Raw genomic sequence first — 18,763 nt, 5'->3', positions numbered from 1 at the left:
AAATCAGGAAGGTAGGGCGAAAGGGAGGGTGCATCTGGTTCAAATCTCACCGTCCCACCGACGATAGACAGTGTTGTGCAACCATTGGTTATGAATAAATCAGGGGGGGGGGACCGAAGGTAGGGGAACTTCTGATTGTGTTAGGCCACAGGGGGTGCCTTGTAACGACGATAGTGAAAGAAACAAGGTAAAGAAATTGTATCCCCACTTAGATTTACCCCCAGATTGCTTGCCATATGTTGCTGTCCTGACCGGGGTCCCTGAATTAAAATTGGAAGCAGAGGAATCTTATGATCAAATGAAAAATAAAACAATATATTGGCTAAATCATAATAGACCTCTGCCCCGAGATGCCCACTGTAAGATTCTCTTTGTGAGGAGAGTGAGTTGGGTGGGAAATAGGCAAAAAACCATACCAGGGGATTGCATTGTTGTGAACTTTAAAGACCCAAAAGCAGCACATTATGTTACCCAAGGCCCCAAGATAGGTTCACGATCTAGCATCCAGGTGCAAGAATGAAGTTATTTTTACAAGCCAGTAAACATTAGGCCCAATGGTGGGCACTGGGAAGCCTTTAGGGGGAGGATGGCGCAGCCAGACAGATGGAGAGGAGGAGCCGATAGAGATAGGAGTGAGTTACCGGAAACGGTCGCACTGGGAGCACATACATATGATAAGCCTGGTAGCCCCAATGAGGAAAGTAGGAGGGCTTGTACTCCCGTTGTTTAACAAATACGTGCCACTTGGCTGGGGAAGACACCTCAGCGAATAGACTGACTACTATAGGAAGAGACAGGTAAAGAAGGGGAGACACATTTAATATCACAAGTAGGGGAGCATCTGGATGGCGTACCTCTGAATGCGAAACAGTTGGCACTATGTAACTCACATCCAGTTAGATTTAAGGATGCCCAAATAAATAACGATCCCACAATGACCATTTGTCCCCCCATTAGTGGTCAATGGAGCGCCCTTGAATTAGTGTCCTGGAACGTGGCGGGTTTATCTGCCAAATTTCAAAACACTGAGAGGCTTGATTACATGAACAGATTTAATATAATCTGTGTGCAGGAAACCTGGGAAGTAGATCACACTAACTTCCATTTAGTTGGGTTTAAGTCCTTCGGGGTCCCAGCAAGCAGGTCCACCGTGGGTAGAGCAAGGGGTGGTCTCCTAATATTGGTGCATTTGGGTTTGGAAGGGGTCTGGTAGGACCTAAACTGGAATCTGGAATGTATGGTAGCTGTACAGTTTAAAAATAGGGACCTTAATTTAATTTTGGTCAATTTTTACAATGCGAGAGGATGTAGAGCAGGCGAGCTGGACGAAAGACTTGGGTCACAGAGAGAGCAGGACCAGGGTGCAATGGCTCCACTGATCTTAATAGCGGGGGATTTTAACTGTCACCCGTGCCCGAAATTGATACCGTTTACAGAAAACTGGTCCTCATGTAATCTAGAAGAGGGAGCACATTTTGAGCATACGGTGGAAGGAAGGGAACTGAGTAGGGTATTGAAAAGACATACAATGGAACATTCAATGGATTTATTACCCATTGAACCCAATAAGCAGGCTAACCCCACCTTTAAAGGAAGAGGATGCAGTTCATATATTGATTTCATACTTGTGTCCCACCTGTTAAAAAAACGCCTGCTGGGTTTTGCCATTGAGTGGAGTGGTTTTAGTGACCACAACCCACTAACATTGATGGTGGCAGTGACAAATGTTAGTAAGGCTATAAGGAGGGGGTGGGGATTAATAGGGAGACGGTCACGGACCAAGGTAGGCTCCTGAAATGGTCTAGGCTTAATGGAGAAAGTTTCTATAAGTCCCTTGTGGAAGAGGGGAAACAGTACCTGGAGGTGTGTCTAGACTTAGCGGTGAACGGACCCCCGTTAGTGGAGACATTTCAAGAGATAGGGCGGCTGATAGATGGCCTTATGCACACGACATGGCAGGGCAAGAGAAAGAATGAGCCCAAGTGGTTTAATAGAGGGTGCTCTCTAGCCCAGAGGAATCTAAGAGCTGCTCTCAAAAATAAGCCAAGGGATAAACAAAGGGTCATAAACTGCAGATTAATTTATAAGCAGGCAGTAAGGCGCCGGAAGAACGCACTCCAAACCCAAACGTGGGAGGACTTGAGAGGAGCGGCTGAACGGAGAGATCTGGCCACTTTGTGGATGATAGTTAACAATCCTTGCTTCCAAGACGTAAATAGCCTTCAGATAGCTTCTAATGTGCTCCAACATGCCTTTGAAGGCAGGGGAAGCTTCAAAGGCATGTTGCCTTTGTGAGCTTCTCCAGGTCACTTCCTGTACTCAGCAACTGGCCCCCAACAGATCTGACCCCCACTCTGGCGGGAAGACAGGCGGGAAACCCTAGGGGAGGAAAGGAGGTGTGCCAGCCTCTGCCAACTCCACCCCTCAGGTAGGAGAGGCGAGGTGAAGCACAACTCTGGGCTCCCGCCATCTTGAGGATGGGGAGCCCTACCCAATCAGAGCTAGGCTCCTGCCCCCCTCCCACTGGAGAAAGGCAGGATAGGGGGTGTACTCATCCCAGGACAGGGACCCATTGGTCCCTGCCATTGCCCTACCTGTAACGCACCTAAATTTAGTATTTAGGGGCACCCTGAACCTTCCTTCCTCAGATCCCGATTTTGAAACAAGAAGAAGAACAAAAAGAAAGAAGACCTGCCGTGCACCTACTAACAAGAGGAGGACGACACCAACTGACTTGGCCCCAGCCCTACCGGCCTGTTGATCCTTGAACCTGCTCCTGCTAAACCCTGGCGTTTCCAGTGGTCAGCAACCTCGAAAACTCCGGAGGACCTGACTGCCTTGCTCATCTAAAGACTGGGACTCCTACGAGCAGTGGTTCTGCTCAAACAGCAACAACCCTTGGTGCCAGCCAGGAACTGCGAATCCAGCACACACTGCACCCACTGAGACCGGCCTGTGCCTGAGTGGACAAAGACCACCCTGCACCCGGCGCCCCACGGCCCCCTGTGCCCAACTTCTGGGTGGCTACCTAACCTCCAGCTTCCAAACGTACTTCTCGAAGTGGTGGTCGAATCTGAAGAATCTCCGTCCCAGAGTCTGCAGCCTTTGTTCAACATCCAGCTTTTCCACTTGAAATACATTGGGCGCCCGACCGCCCGACGGCCCAAAAGCACCCTGCACCCAGCCGCCTGACCGCCACTGGGAGTGCAACATCTGTCCTGTCTTACTTCCCCACTTACCCTGTGTAAGTGATCAGAAGCATAGCTCCCACAGCCGCGTGTTCTGCCTGCTAGCAGCCACCAACCAAAGGCCCCATGCCCGCCATAGCCTAACATTGGGCCTATTCTCTTTGCACCCGGCTGTCCCTGTGCCGCTGAGGATGTAACAACTGTACTCCCCTGACCCTGGGAGACCCCTGAGTCTTACCCCAGAACCTTAACTCTGCCAGCCGAGTACTTACTCAAAGACCGATAACCTGATTTTCTCCATAGTGTAACATTGGCTGGGTTTCACTCAGAATTTCTTTTAAGTGTTGAGTTTTGCAATTTTGAAATATTCCTTAAAAATCGTCTGAACATTAAAAACTACTTTACTCACCTGTGATCAGGAGAGACCCTAATGCTGGATCTTTGTGCCCAGCACTGACACTCAAAAGTAATTATAACCGTGATTTGCTGTTAACCCAATTTTCCTCCACAGGAATACATTGCCTGGTTTCTGCCAGAATTTCTTCTGTCGAAATTAAAAACTTACAAATATTCCTTAAAAATCGCCTGCGTGACAATAACGATTTCTTTCAACTGTTTACAGGAAATGCACCAGGGCTGAATCCAGGATCCAAGAGAAACAATTGTAAAGGGATTTTATTTAATTTACTTAAAACCTCCCATTGAGCTCAATGTTATTTTGTGTTTAACTTGTGTTGCATATTGCAACAACTGTAACTATTGCATTCTTAAGTCTATTGCTATCTGAAAGTATTCAATTGCAACTTCTCATTCTGAGAAAATATTTATGAGACCTACTGTGGTTCTAAAATAAAGTAACTATATATTTTTATGTACAAATCAATTGTCCTAGAGTTCAGTTCTTGAGTGTATGAGAGCAATTGATGACTGAGTGTGTCCAACAAACGCTTAACACTGTCTTCAGACACTGCCTTACTGCTTGACCAAGCTACCACTTTGAGAATTATGGTTATATCCAACTTTAGCCTCTGCCATACCTCTTGGGACTGTGGACTCTGTGCATACTGTACCTTACTTTGGTCCAGTATATACAGGCCACTTTCTTACATACCTGCCCTGTATGGTGTGATGATGTAGTAGAAGAGCTCCCCAGCCGGAGAGCGAAGCGTCTTCTGTTAATATGATTTGTGGAACCGGCTCTAGGAACGATCGCCCTTTGGAAAGGTTGTGGGTGTTCCACCACTGCAGAGAGCGATGTGTGCGGCCGTCCACCGACACCAGATCTGTTAACCGACCTTGAGCTTGGTTCCACTGACATGCTAAGCATTCCTGTAAGGAGTGCATCTGGAGACTTGCGTGAGGTACTATGAATATGCAAGAGGCCATCATCCCTATTAGTTGCATAAACACTGTACGGCTTTCACTCTGTGATGAAACGTTGTAAGAAAGTGGCTCTATATATACTGGACCAAAATATCCCGAGGTATGACAGATGTCAAGGTCAGATATGACCTTACTCTCTAAAGTGGTAGCTTGGTCGAGCAGTAAGGCAGTATCAGGGGACAGTGTAAAGCACTTGTTGTATCCACTCAGTTAGTAAAAGGTTTCACACACTCAAGAACTGAACTCTAGGCCAATTGTTTTTGTATGACAAGATATAGTTGTTTTCTTTTAGAACCAACAGGTATAAAAATATACTTTTCTCAATATGACTGACTATAGGTAATTACTTTGCAGAAAGGCAATAGACTTGGTAAGTACAATAGCTACTGGGGTTGCAATTGGCAACACAATTCTAAAAAAAATGTAACATTGAGCTCAATGGGTTTTTCAACATAAATGCAGTTGATTACTTTATGGATTACTTTTCTAACCGCAGGACTGCATCCTGCATTCAGTCCCGGGCTCTAAGCTGTAAACAGTTAAGTAAGAGCATTTTGGGTACAGTTGTGATTTTTTAAAGAATATAAATGTATTTTCAAAGTTGACACTTAGAAACTTTTCAGTGAAAAACTAGCAATATTATCCTATGGAAGAAAACTCAAGTCACTGGTAAAGTACGTTCTCGTTACTTTTGTAATCTAGTACTGGACTCCTAGGTTCAGGACTAGGACCTCTACCTAAGACAGGTAAGTAATTAGGTTTTAGTAGTTGGTATAATTTTGAGGAGTATTTGTAGTTTGCAAAAATCGACACTTAGAAAACATTTCAGCGAAAAACAGTCAATGGTTTCCTATGGAAGAAAATGTAGGTAACTGGTAAGTACAGTTAGGATTACTTTTGTGGTTCAGTACAGGGCTAAAAGGTACAGTACTGGCTTCTCGCCTGACCACAGGTGAGTAATTTGGATTTTGTTATTCGGCTGATTTTGGATGAATTTCTAAAAGTTTCAAAACTCCAAGAAATTTCAGTGAAAGCCAGTCAATGTTAGCCTATGGAAGGAAGGAATATGCTACTTACCAGTATGCATCTGTTCTTGGCATGTAGGGCTGCTGACATTCATATCTATGCATAGATCGCCACCTAGTGTTGGATCCGGATGATTGCACATTGTTGTCCTGGAAGAGTCTTCGAAGTATCACGAGATAGGTGGCTCCTCCCCTGGACTACAGTGCGCATGGGCATCCTCTCCATCTTCAGATTATTGTTCGCCATTGTGGCAGAGATGGAGTGTAATACAGTAAATGATGACCATGCCTGAGAATGATTCTGAGTGCTAAAGCTGCGACAGGCACCGGGGAGGAGGGCGGGCGATATGAATGTCAGCAGCCCTACATGACAAGAACAGATGCATACTGGTAAGTAGCATATTCCGTTCAAGGCATGTGGGCTGCTGAATTCATATCTGTGCATAGAATAAATAGCAGGTACCTCCTTAGCGGTGGTTGCCCATGTAGGAGAGTGGGGTCTGCAATCCTATGATCACCCCAGATTTTTGCTTTTTGCTTCACTGGTTTACGACTTCTCTGGCTGTGGGCCTGCTAATCAGACCCACAGCCTTGCTGTTCTCTCACTAAATTAACACGTGTACCTTCGGTGCATTTACCAATTGGTACTGGGCCACCTTATCAGACCCTGTAACTCGGGGCATAGGTGTACCCAGGGCCTACCAGGGGCTGCAGCATGTATTATGCCACCCCTGGCTGGCCATCTAAATCTGACAACTGGCTGCACGACAGCTGGGGCAAAGTGGTGTAATCACCCTTTGCTGTAGATATAGTATACCTATATCTAACCCTAAAATGGACCCATGTATTCCTATCAGTCACTCCTATGGCAGGCCTTAACAATCCTGAAGGCAGAGTGCGTGGAATTATGTGAGATGGTGCTCTGGCATGAGCTGAGCCCGTCTGCAGCTTGCGGAACCAAGTCCTAATAGCTGTTCTATGATAACGCGTACCATATACTCTTAAGTGCATTATAATCCTTGCAGTTATTTGCTATCTTTGGTATCGCTTTATCAAAACATGTCGAGTAAGGTGTCATACGAATTGGAATACTAACCCCTCGCCAATTCTGGCGACGGGGTTAGCATTCCACCCTTCTAGAGGGACACGACATGTATGTAACTGTGAACCCCGGTTAAAGTTAACTCGAGCCTCACAAAATGGATGCTGCCACTACAGACACAAGTCTGACCCCTGCAGCTGGGAGTCCTTCCAGCGAGGGGAGCTTGGACAAAGGGTTTCCTGTCAGGGGCGGTGCTAGCACCATCCCAGACAGGGTTTTGTGTATCCTAGGTAGGCAGGGCTGAATAGGAAGGTGCTCACTGTGCATCTGCCAGTTTGAACCAGTTCCAGGGGCACACCAGCCCCTGAACTGGGGAAAGTCCGGCATGGGAGAGGGGTGTAACCACCCCCCTTCCTGGTCCCACCCATGGGCAGGACCTAGTCCCGTACCAGCCCCTTTCTTTAGTATAAAGGTGGGAGCGGGGACCCTTCCAAATTAGATCATCTTTGAATCCTGAAACTACTTTCTACGAAAGGAACTTGTTGGACTTGGCCCTTCCTGCTGGGTCATCCCAAACCTTTTGCCTTTTTCCAACTATATTTCCTCTGACCTGTTTTTGTTGGTTTAGGACTCTGGGCACTTTACCACTGCGGACCAGTGCTAAAGTGCATATGCTCTCCCTGTACAAAGTGTATCTGTAATTGATATTCTTGATTGGGTCATTGGATTTACTATCAGTCCCCAGTAGAGTGCACCAGGAGTGCCAGGGCTTGTAAATGCCAATACTGCTATGGTAGAAAATAATGTTTAGTATGCCTGAACTCAGAATAATAAAATACTTCTTTTAGTAAAGTTTATTTTAAGATCCTGTGTTTGCAAATGCTACTTTTAGAAAGTTAGCATTTGCTTGCCTAACCATTTCAGCCCGCCTCTGCTAGGATGTGTATCTGACTGTCTGGGATGTGTGAGTGACAGGGCTGGGGGATGACAGGTGGTGAAAGCCCCATCAACAAGGTACTCCTGGCTGACCCTGGCCACACAATGCTGGCTCCACCTCCTGTGGAGCGTCTGATGTGCCTGCCCCTCACACTGAAAGAAGACACCAGAGTACACCCAACAAGAGCTTAGAGACTGAAAGAAATTATGCAGAGGCCCCCCTGGCCTGAGAAGACAAAGGAAATGGGGTATAAAAGTAGGAGCCCTGCTCCTTGTAAATTAGATCCTGTTTGCGCTACAGAAGAAACTCTGCCCGAAGAGAAGGACCTGGAAAGACTACAAGGAGGAGTGCTGTCTCTGGCCTGTGTCTGGTGCCTTGCTGCAGAAGGAGAGGAGAAGGAAAGACTGAAAGAGACTTTTGCTTTATTGAATTTTGTGCCAAACTCTGCTAAGAGATCTCCAAGGGCTTGCTGTGGAACTTGCACCCTGAACTGTGCCCCAGGAACATTGGGCGCTACTTCCGCTGACAGAAGAACCGCTGTGAAACGCTGCTTTCCCCCTGCACGCTGATCCGGGAAAAGCGGAGTGCGCTGTGACCATCGCGCTCTCCCTCAAGCTGGGTATTGCCATCCCTCTAAACACCGTGACTGCCGCCTGCTAGGCCCAGAAGCATCGCAACGACCAGCCCCGCTGGCCCGAGCACCGTGACTGTGTCCCGAGCCGCAGCTCGCAACGTGAAGAAAGGCTGTGCCCGGTGCTTGCTTGCACCCCTCCGTGTCTTGTGCCCCTGAGACCACCTGCCGCTGTCCGAGAAACAGCTGCGGCGTGTGGCACTCGCACTGAGAACCGGAATCAAACCAACCTGCCGCCGCTCCCGCCAGAAGCTTGAGCCCGGGCCGGTCGGGCCTATTTCACCCGTCGGAGATGCACCGAGGCAGCCGAAGCAATTCCCCTTGTGGAAACATTGAACCTTGAACGTAAGAAGTCCCTAACAGCATCGTATTTGGGGACTAAGAGAATAAGCTGATTAAGAACTGTGACATTGCTGAAAGCAACTGGAACCTTGCATTCAAAGTAACAAGACTGTATTTACAAGCCTGATATAAAGATATATATAAAGAAGATATTTTTACAGAAATACAGTCTAGTGTCATTGTGTGGTGGGTTGATGATTATTGTGTGTGATACTGCAAGTGTTTAACCCTATGTACTCCAGAGTTTAGCCTAGACTGCTTGCGCCACACTACCTAGAGGGTGAGCAGGGGATATTTCTGGGAGTAATCCTTTGCCCTGACTTAGAGGAGAGGGTCCCTGCTTGTCGCCAGTGTTGCACTGCGCCAACCAGAGACCCCCAATTCTAACAGAACTCAAGACTTCTTCTCAAGATTTCTCCCTTGTGACTAAGGAGTAGTCACCCTGCATCTGCGGGCACCAACTAAGAACACTGCGGTTTGCTGCACGTCCTTCCTCCGGAATCCGACCGACCAGCACGACGAGACCCGGCTTCCCTGGCACCTCTGACCTCTACCTACATCATCAGCCCAGCTGAGATCTGTGGGTGTGACGAGACCTCGAGGGACCGGCCATCTTCAGAACTGCACGACGCTTATGCAGCACGACCGCCGAGGGATCCTCGAGTGAATGCAATTGGGGTTTGAGAAGCCCTAACCCTGAGCAGCTCCAGCACCAAAGTCCAGCCCCCCAGCATCCACGAGATCTGCGTGGGGCCCTTCTGCTCTTATCTGCTCACCGCGTTGTCCGGCTACTTGCCTGTTGGCTTGTAGCCCTCTTGACGACGAACGACGACAATTCCATCGCTGGTCCGGTTGCTCCAGACTGGCCCTTGCTCCCCTCCAACAGAGGAGCACCCCGGACCCTCCTGGTCCACTCCAGACGCCATTTTGAGTCCAACGCGTGGGCTTGCATTTACCAAGAGTTGTTGCCCCAATCCTGGGTCCAGCATCGCCGACAGCAGATACCTTCGTGGGACAGCTCGCACCTCCATCCTGGTCGCCGACAACGCCTCCTGGTCCGAGAGACTGCAGAGCCCAGCGTCACCCACTCACCTGGTCGAGGTAACTCCATCCGGTGCCATCCTGGTGCCCATCTAATCACTGGCTAGTGATTCAGAACTTGGTCCCCTCTGCTTACAGGTAGCCTTCATCACCGATCCAGGCTTGGATCACATCGAACTTCATCACTGGTCGCCTGCCAGCAACAACTTCTTTCAGGCTCCATAGACTGCAACGGGGATTCCCGGCGTCTTTTCAGCCCTATGCAGCCGCAGCCCCAGGGCTAGGTAACCTGAGCATTTCGGTGCTCCAGCATAGCTTAACTATCTAAGTGTCCAGATCCTTTTTCGTTTCAGCTCTACCTAGTCGGATTCGTCCGATAATACTAACTTTACGAAATCTAGCATCCATAGACTGTCCCGCATCCCGCGTGAGAGTGCACACTCTGCACCCGATCTCCCTAGGCCTCCTGCTTGTAATCTGAAGGTTCAGTAGTCCAGTCCTAGCGATCCTAAAGCCTACTTACCTGCTAGAATTTCGCATTCCACTTTTGTAGTATATGGTTTTCCGTGCCCCTCGGGCATTTGTGTAAATTGTGCGACTTTCAGAATTTCTTTAGGAGCTTTGTATTGCGCTTAGCGCGCTGTCCTCATAAAGAGTCCAGGGCTGTTGTGTCCTAAATAAATATACTTTTATTTTCATAACAACTTGTGTGGTGTCCTTTCACTTGGTGTTCAAGGGGTATATGTGATGGTATAACAGCTGGCTTAACACGCCCTCTAGAGTTTAGCCTAAAGACTGCTCTTGTCCATGCTACTAGGATAGCTGGTCTAAAAGGTTGACTTACAACAAATCATCAATAAGGGTCGTTTGGAATGAAACACAGTGATCACTAGAATAGTGAGCACTACATATCAGGCCAACTTCTCACAGCCCGTGCCAGCTACAGCAGTCTGAAAAAGAGTTTTGAGAACAGCCTGTCCTACAGCAGCTTGCTGTTTAGAGTGTACATCTACACAGTAGTGTTTTGTAAATGTATGTATGGTGGACCATGTGGCTGCTCACATATATCCTCTAGGGGAATGTTACCTAGGAAAGCCATGGATGCCCCTAACTTGCGTGTGGAATGCGCTCTTGGGGGAACTGTTAATGTGCGTTTAGCTTTTTGATAACAGATCTGTATGCACTGAACAATCCATCTGGCTTTACCTGCTTTGGAAATGGGGTTGCCTTTGTGTTGTGGGGAGAAGGCAACAAACAGTTGCTTAGTTTTCCTGAAATCCTTTGTCCTGTGAACATAATACAGGAGAGCTCTTTTAACATCCAATGTGTGCAGTGCTCGTTCTGCCACTGAATCAGGATTTGGGAAGAAAACGGGTAGCTCTATTGTTTGGTTAATGTGGAACTGTGACACCCCCTTAGGCATGAAAGTGGGGTTGGTACGCAGCCCTACCCTATTAGCATGAACCTGCATGAAAGGCTCTTGAATAGTTAGTGCTTGAAGCTCACTAACTCTTCTTAGCGATGTGATTGCCACTAGAAAGGCCACTTTCCATGTTAGAAACTGTATCTCACAAGAGTAAAGAGGTTCAAAGGGTGGTCCCATTAATCTGGTGAGAACCACGTTGAGATTCCAGACAGGAGAAGGAGGTGTCTGGGAGGAATCACTCTCGAGTCCCTCCTTAAAGCTTTAATGGCTGGCACCGTGAAAAGAGAAAGATGCTGTCTGTCTTGAAGATAAGCTGCCATTGCAGCCAAATGTATCCTGATGGAACTGTATGCCAGATTGCATCTGTATAGGTGTGGCAAATAACAGATAATGTTTTGCATGGACGCATCCAGCGGATTTATGTCATTATTGGAACAGTAAATGACAAATCGTTTCCATTTGGCCGCGTAGCATGCCCTAGTTGTCGGTCTTCTTGCATCCTTGATGATGTTCATACAGTCAGGGGGCAAGTTGAGGTAGCCAAACTAGGAGCCATATTGTAAGGCTCAACTGTTGCGGATCTGGGTGCTGAATGTCTCCATGGCCCTGAGTGAGGAGACTGGAAGTGAGGCGCAGTCGTTGGTGAGGCACCACTGAAAGTTCTAGGAACGTGGTGTACCACGCCTGCCTTGCCCACGTCGGAGCAACCAGGATGAGCGTCATGGAGTGTTGTCGCAGTTTGTGTGTCACTAGCGGTATGAGCGGTGCTGGAGGAAAAGCGTACGCAAATCTGCCTGACCAGTTGCTCCATATCGCATTGCCCTGAGACTGCGGGTGTGGGAACCTGGCGGCGAAGGTTTGGCATTTTGCATTTTCCTGTGTGGCGAATAGGTCGCTCTCTGGTTGACCCCACTGCTGGAAATATGGTTGGAGCACCGAGGGGTGTATCTCCCACTCGTGCATCTGATGGCTGTGCCTGCTGAGCAGGTCCGCCATCTGGTTGTCCTTGCCTGGGAGATGTTCTGCCATGAGGAACATGTTCCTCTGGATAGCCCACTTCCACATGCTCTGGGCTAGATGAGATAGTAGTGGAGAGTGTGTGCCTCCCTGCTTCGGGATGTAATACATTGCAGTCATGTTGTCCGTCCGGATCAGCACGACTTTGTTGCACAGGTGCAATTTGAATGCCTTCATCGCCATGAAGATTGCCATCAGCTCCAACAGATTGATATGCATCTTTTGCTGCTGCGTAGTCCATAGTCCCTGCACGGTATAATGGAGGACATGCGCTCCCCAGCCCTAGAGGGATGCATCCGTTGTCAGCACTATTTGTGGGACAGGCTCTTGGAACGGTCGTCCCCAGCAAAGGTTTTGTGTGTTCCACCAATGCAGAGAGTTGTATGCACGACCGGTCAAATAGGGCCTGTGTATTTGAGATCCTCCAAATATTAGCCGCTTGAGCTGCCACCCATTTACCAGAAGCCTCTAAGATTTTGGATTCTTTGTCTGGAGGAGGAGCATCACCACTTGTTTTAGAGTTTGCTCTCTTGCGAGCATTAGCCACTACTAGGGAGTCCAATGGGAGTTGGCCCTTGATGTACATAGGGTCCACAGGCGCAGGCCTATACTTTCTTTCAATCCTTAGGTTTATAACCCTTACTTTTGTGGGTTCCTTGAAAATGTCAGAGCATGTTTGAGGACACCCTTTAGCATAGGCAGTGTTTTTACCGATCTTTCTGAGGTGGAGAAAGTATCAAAGAGAAAGTCCTCCTTCACTGGCTCTGCATGCATGTCAACATCATGGTTGAGGGCTGCTCTTTCAATTAAGGCATTAAAAGCCACCGTGTCTTCAGTAGGCGATGTTTTGACACTATAAGACTGAGTGTCGGGCATAGTGTGGGGGTCAGCAGGGTCAGTCTAGTGTGCGACTCCCCTTGATCAGCGTCAGTATTGTAAATGAATCCCATATGACTATAATCATCTCCCACTTCCTCGTCGCTGCGTGTGGGAGAATCGGCACCATGTTGTGTATAGGACTGAACATGTTCAAAGAGAACAGTGATGTTGCAGAGTCCTTTTTCTTTTTTAGGGGGATTTTATATGACTCCAAAGGATGTTCTGGTGCGATTTTCCTTTTGTGAATGGTGAGTCTGCGAGAATCCGAGTCGATGTAGAGCTTCGACTGATTGTGGTACGAGGGTGCCTGGAACATTACCTCCTCTGGAATGGACTGAAATTTAGGAGGTCCCGATACCTTTTTGGAGGGTTCAGCGCTCCTTTGTGGCTCGTGCATTTTGGGTCGAGCGGTCGGGGGCAGTCCATATTTAATTGGTGGTGGAGGCACCGGAGACGAACTGGCTTCGATGTATCACCAGCATGCTTGCGGCCTTGCGTCGACTCGAGCTGATGGTGCGCAGCAGGTCCGGTCTTGGTCTTCGACGCGACATGCTCCTTCGGGTCGGGTTTGGTCTTCGACTCGAGGGCCTTACTGAATAGAGTCTTTGAGGCTGCACGCGTCGGTTCAACAGTCTTTTTAGCCTGGAGACCTTTGGCAGGGGCGCCATGTTTAGACGTCGACGGCGTCAGGCTGACGTGCTTGACCGTCGAGACTGGCTTCGGCGCACCGCTCTTGGGGTCGGCGCCGCCTTGTGGCCCCGAAGGGTCGATGACATTAGTAGACTTGACTGGAGCCAAGGAGCTCGAGGGCGTCGATCCGAGGACTGCTTTAACCAGTTTCGGTTTCGATTTTTCCTCTGTTGGTTTCGGTTTCGATTTTGGTAGATCGACCGATGGCTCCGTAGACGTATTCTTAGCCGGGCCTTGAAGCGAGCTATAGAATGTAACTTAGGATCTTGGCTAAGGCCTTCCGGCGATGCCTCGACCTGAGCCTTAGAGAGTACAGTGTCAATATTAGGCCCCACGATTGTGGGTGGGCCTTGCTCATCGCTCGAGTCGTCATCGACGGCTCCGATGGCCTCAGCGTCGTCTCCTACCTCGACGACGTCTTCTTCATGGATGTAGTCTTCATCGTCGTCCATACCGAAGGTAGAATCTCGCTCCGACTCGGGGTCTGACTGCTGGTCAGGAACCTCTTCATCGACGCCTTCATCGTCACCGGCTTCGAAGATGTTCTCCGGGTCAGGCGTCGCTTTTTGCGCCGACTGTCGCGCGGCGCGTCGAACTCGAAGCGTCTTCTTCGACCGGAACTTTGAACAGGCCATACAGCTGGCCTCGTCGTGGTCCGGGGATAAACATTTATTGCCAACTGGGTGCACATCAATGTGGGGGTACTTAGAGTTGCAGACGGGGCATCTCTTGAACGGGCTCCGTTCCATCGTTTTCGAAGTTGGGGCCTGGTGTCGAGAAGGCAAACGGCCTTTGATGTCCTGTTCGAGGAACTGGATGAAGTATAGGCACTGAACGAGACAATACCGACGCCCCGAAGGCCTTTTGGCCTTGCGCAAAGAGTGTTATGTTGATTCCGAACTTGAGTCAAGAAAGTAAATCCAAACCCAATGGCGGAAAAAAACAATCGGAGGATGGAGAGGATGCCCATGCGCACTGTAGTCCAGGGGAGGAGCCACCTATCTCGTGATACTTCGAAGACTCTTCCAGGACAAAAATGTGCCATCATCCCGACCCAACACTAGGCAGCGATCTGTGCACAGATATGAATTCAACAGCCCATATGCCTCGAACATATGCATACTTCAGGTCTAGGGTTGCTAGGAAGTCCCCCTGACTGAGCAATGGCAGAACTTGTTGTAAAGTCAGCATGTGAAAATGTTCTGACAAGATGAACTGGTTCAGTGGTCTGAGGTCTAAAATGGGCCGGAGAGACCCGTCCTTCTTTGGGATTAAGAAGTACAGTGAGTACACCCCTGTACCTTGCTGTTCTAAAGGCACGAGTTCTATGGCCCTTTTTGCAGCATGCAGAGTACTTCTTGCTGCAATAAGTGCATGTGCTCTGCGGACATAGGACGGTGCCTTGGGGGTATGTTGGGTGAAGTGGAGGTCAGTTCTAGACAATAGCCGTATTGTATAAGTTGTCTCACCCACCTGTCTGTGGTAATGCCTTCCCAGACTGGCAGGAACTGCTGGAGTCTTCCCCCGACCGGTGTTATATGGTCTGGGGGCAGTGACAAGGCGTCACTGTTTATTGGTGGCGGAGGATCTGGCATCATTATTTCCACGTCCTCTGCCTTTGGTGCTGTTCCCACGATATCCACCCCTGTTATTTTTGTTATAGGTGGTCTGCGTGGTCCCCTTGTTGTATTGGGCTTGCTGCGATGCTTGACCTCTAGAGGCTCCCCTGTTACCGGAGCGACGAAAGGAACCACCCCTGAACTGTTGTGACTGTAGAGCCCCCATGGATTTTGCTGTCTCAGTGTCTTTTTTAATCTTTTCAAGGGTCGTGTCTACATCAGGACCAAAAAGAAAGTCAGGGTTAACTGGCTGATTGAGCAACGTTGTTTGGATCTCTGGTTTGAAACCAGAGATGCGGAGCCAGGCATGACGTCTCAGCATTACACTATTGTTGATGGCCCTAGCTGCTGTGTCTGCGGCATAGAGTGCACACTTGATGGATGCATTTGAAATCAACTTTCCTTCCTGTAGAACAAGTTACTTACCTTCGGTAACGATATATCTGTAAGAAACATTAGTTAGTATTAGATTCCTTACCTTAGAATATCCCCAGGCGTCAGTCTGGATCCGGAAACTTTGGCGTAGCAGTACCCCTGCGCGTCGGTAGGCGTCGTCTGCAGGCGTCCCCTGCGGCTCCGCGTCCGTCGTCGGCGTCGTGATGACGTCGCTGGAGTATATAGACGCCGCCTCCGCGGGCTGACGTCAGTTCTTTGCACACAGCTTTTCCGCGCCAGAACACGCAGAGCCATGTGAGAACCAACACTGGTGCCATTTGAAACTAGGGCCCTGAAAGGGATGTCCTTAACCCTAGGTATCAGTTCGCAGAACGGGGAGGATGGGTGGGTCGGTAAGTAATCTAATACTAACTAATGTTTCTTACAGATATATCGTTACCGAAGGTAAGTCACTTGTTCATCTGAAAGAAACACTTTAGTATTAGATTCCTTACCTTAGAATAGATACCCCAGCAATACCAACCCCGGTGGTGGGTCTGCGAACCAATACATTCCTATACCAGAAAGTCCTGGAGGACAGAACGGCCAAAGAAGCCATCCCTCCGGACTTGACTGTCCAGGCAGTAGTGCCTCGCAAAGGTGTGCAGCGAGGCCCACGTAGCCGCCTGGCAAATGTCCTGCAAGGGGACTCCCCGGCCCAGGGCAGTAGTAGCCGCCGTGGCCCGAGTGGAATGGGCCCTCAGCCCAACAGGAGGCTCCTTCCGAGCCAAGGAGTAGCACGCTTTGATGCACAGAACGACCCACCGAGAGATGGTCAGTTTATGTACCGCCCGTCCCTTCTTCGCACCCACGTAGCCAACAAACAGTTGGTCATCCACCCGGAACTGGCGTGTGCGATCCATATAAAATGAAAGCGCACGTTTTGGGTCCAGACGATGGAGCCGCTCTTCATCCTTTGAAGGATGCGGAGGCAGGAAGAAGGAAGGGAGGGTGATGGACTGCCCGAAGTGAAAAGCAGAGACAACTTTGTGCAGGAAAGAAGGCCTAGTTCTCAGAACCACCTTATCTGGATGAATGGACATGAAAGGAGGTTTGACAGAAAGAGCCTGGAGCTCACTCACCCTCCTGGCAGAGGTGATGGCAACCAGGAAGGCCGTCTTTAAAGTCAGGAGACGGAGAGGACAAGAATGAAGCGGCTCAAAGGGAGCACACATCAAGAATGTTAGAACCAGGTTCAAGTCCCACTGAGGCATCACAAACGGAACAGGTGGATACATGTGTATGATGCCCTTCAAGAATCTCGTTACAATGGGGGACTTGAACAAAGAAGGTTGATCAGGCAGCCTCAGAAAGGCTGAAAGGGCAGAAAGGTAGCCCTTGATAGTGCCCAGAGCAGAGCCCTGCTGGGCAAGAGAAAGAAGTAAGAGAAGAACCTCAGAAAGAGGGGCAGAGAGAGGATCCACAGCCTTTGCTGTGAACCATGCCACAAACTTGTTCCACCGACAGGCGTATACCGATTTCGTGGAGGAACGCCTGGCTGCCAGAATCACATCACAAACTTCAGGAGGCACGTCAAATGGCCTCAACTGCCGCCGCTCAATCTCCACGCATGGAGGTGGAGGCTGGACAGGTTCGGGTGGAGGACCGTCCCCTGTTGCTGCGACAGAAGGTCCTCCTGAAGGGGCAGGCGGATCGGGGGACCAACTGACATGCTGAGTAGCTCGGGATACCAGTACCTTCGAGCCCAGTCCGGAGCCACAAGGATGACTTGGGCCCGGTCGCGCCTGATCTTCTTCAGCACTCTGGGCAGAAGTGGTATAGGCGGAAAGGCGTATAACAGACCGCAACTCCACTCGCGCCGAAAGGAAACTCCAACGCACAGAACTGATGACATTGCGCGTTCTCTTCTGTGGCGAATAGATCTAACCAAGGCTCTCCCCATTGCCGAAAGATGCCTTGTGCCACGTCAGAGTTCAGACGCCATTCGTGATCCATCGAGCACCGACGGCTGAGTTCGTCCGCCCTGGCGTTCAGAGAACCTGCCAGGTGTTGAACCGTCAGAGTCACGCCCTGACGTTCCAGCCATTGCCAGAGGCGCAGAGCCTACTGGCAAAGGGTCCACGACCCCACCCCGCCCTGTTTGTTGCAGTACCACACGGCGGTGGTGTTGTCCGTGAACACCTGCACAACACTCCCGTTGACAAAGGGGAGGAACGCTTTCAGTGCCAAACGAATCGCCCGCAGCTCCAGCAGGTTTATATGGAGCCGGGACTCCGCCTGAGACCAGATGCCTCTGATCTCTGCCTCTCCCAAGTGGCCTCCCCAGCCCTGGAGGGACGGGTCCGTCACAACAACGTGCTCCGGTTGGGGAAGGGAGAGGGATCTGCCTCTGACCCAATCGCGGTCCGTAAGCCACCACTGCAGTTGTCTTGCAGTGCCCTCTGAGATCAAGACATGGTCGGACAGGTTGCCCTGATGCTGGGCCCACTGAAACTTCAGGTCCCACTGCAGAGCCCGCATCCGCCACCGGGCGTGATGCACCAGAAGGATGCAGGAAGCCATCAGCACCAGCAGCCGCAGCGTCAACCTGACCGAAACCCGGGATAACGGCTGAAAGATGGGAATCAAAGCCTGTATATTCTGGACTCGCCGTTCCGGAGGATAGACCCGAAACTGTGCTGAGTCGAGAACCGCTCCGATGAAAAGGAGCTTTTGAGAGGGACACAGGTGTGATTTCGGCACATTGATGGAGAACCCCAGCTCGTGCAGGAGGTCTGCCGTCATCTGAAGGTGGTGGACGACTGTCTGGGGCGAGCCCGCCTTCAACAACCAGTCGTCTAGATAGGGGAAGACTGAAACCACCAATCTGCGCAGATGAGCTGCGACCACCGCCATCACCTTGGTGAACACCCGTGGGGCCTGGTAAGGCCGAAGGGGAGCACGATAAACTGAAAATGCTCGAGGCCTACCGTGAACCGCAGGTAACGCCGGTGGGCCGGCAGGACGGGGATGTGAAAATTCGCATCCTGCAAGTCCAACGCTACCATCCAGTCTCGCGGGTCTAGAGCAGCCAAGACCTGAGCTAAAGTCAACATCTTGAACTTCTCCTTCCGGAGGAAGCCGTTGACTTAGATCCAAGATAGGACG

The 18,763-nt window shown here is 49.8% G+C and overlaps 1 protein-coding gene across 1 annotated transcript in view; it reads right to left on the bottom strand.

Moving 5' to 3' along the window:
- The window catches only part of PRRC2A (proline rich coiled-coil 2A), a 1,005,169-nt gene that overhangs the window by 108,369 nt on the left and 878,037 nt on the right, over nt 1-18,763 (bottom strand). The gene's annotated exons all lie outside the window — the stretch shown is intronic.

Source organism: Lissotriton vulgaris, chromosome 5, assembly GCF_964263255.1.
Source record: "Lissotriton vulgaris chromosome 5, aLisVul1.2, whole genome shotgun sequence".
Classification (NCBI taxonomy): Eukaryota; Metazoa; Chordata; class Amphibia; order Caudata; family Salamandridae; genus Lissotriton; species Lissotriton vulgaris.
The sequence above is the reverse complement of the archived record's forward strand: the minus strand, read 5'-3'. Positions and strand labels throughout refer to the sequence as shown.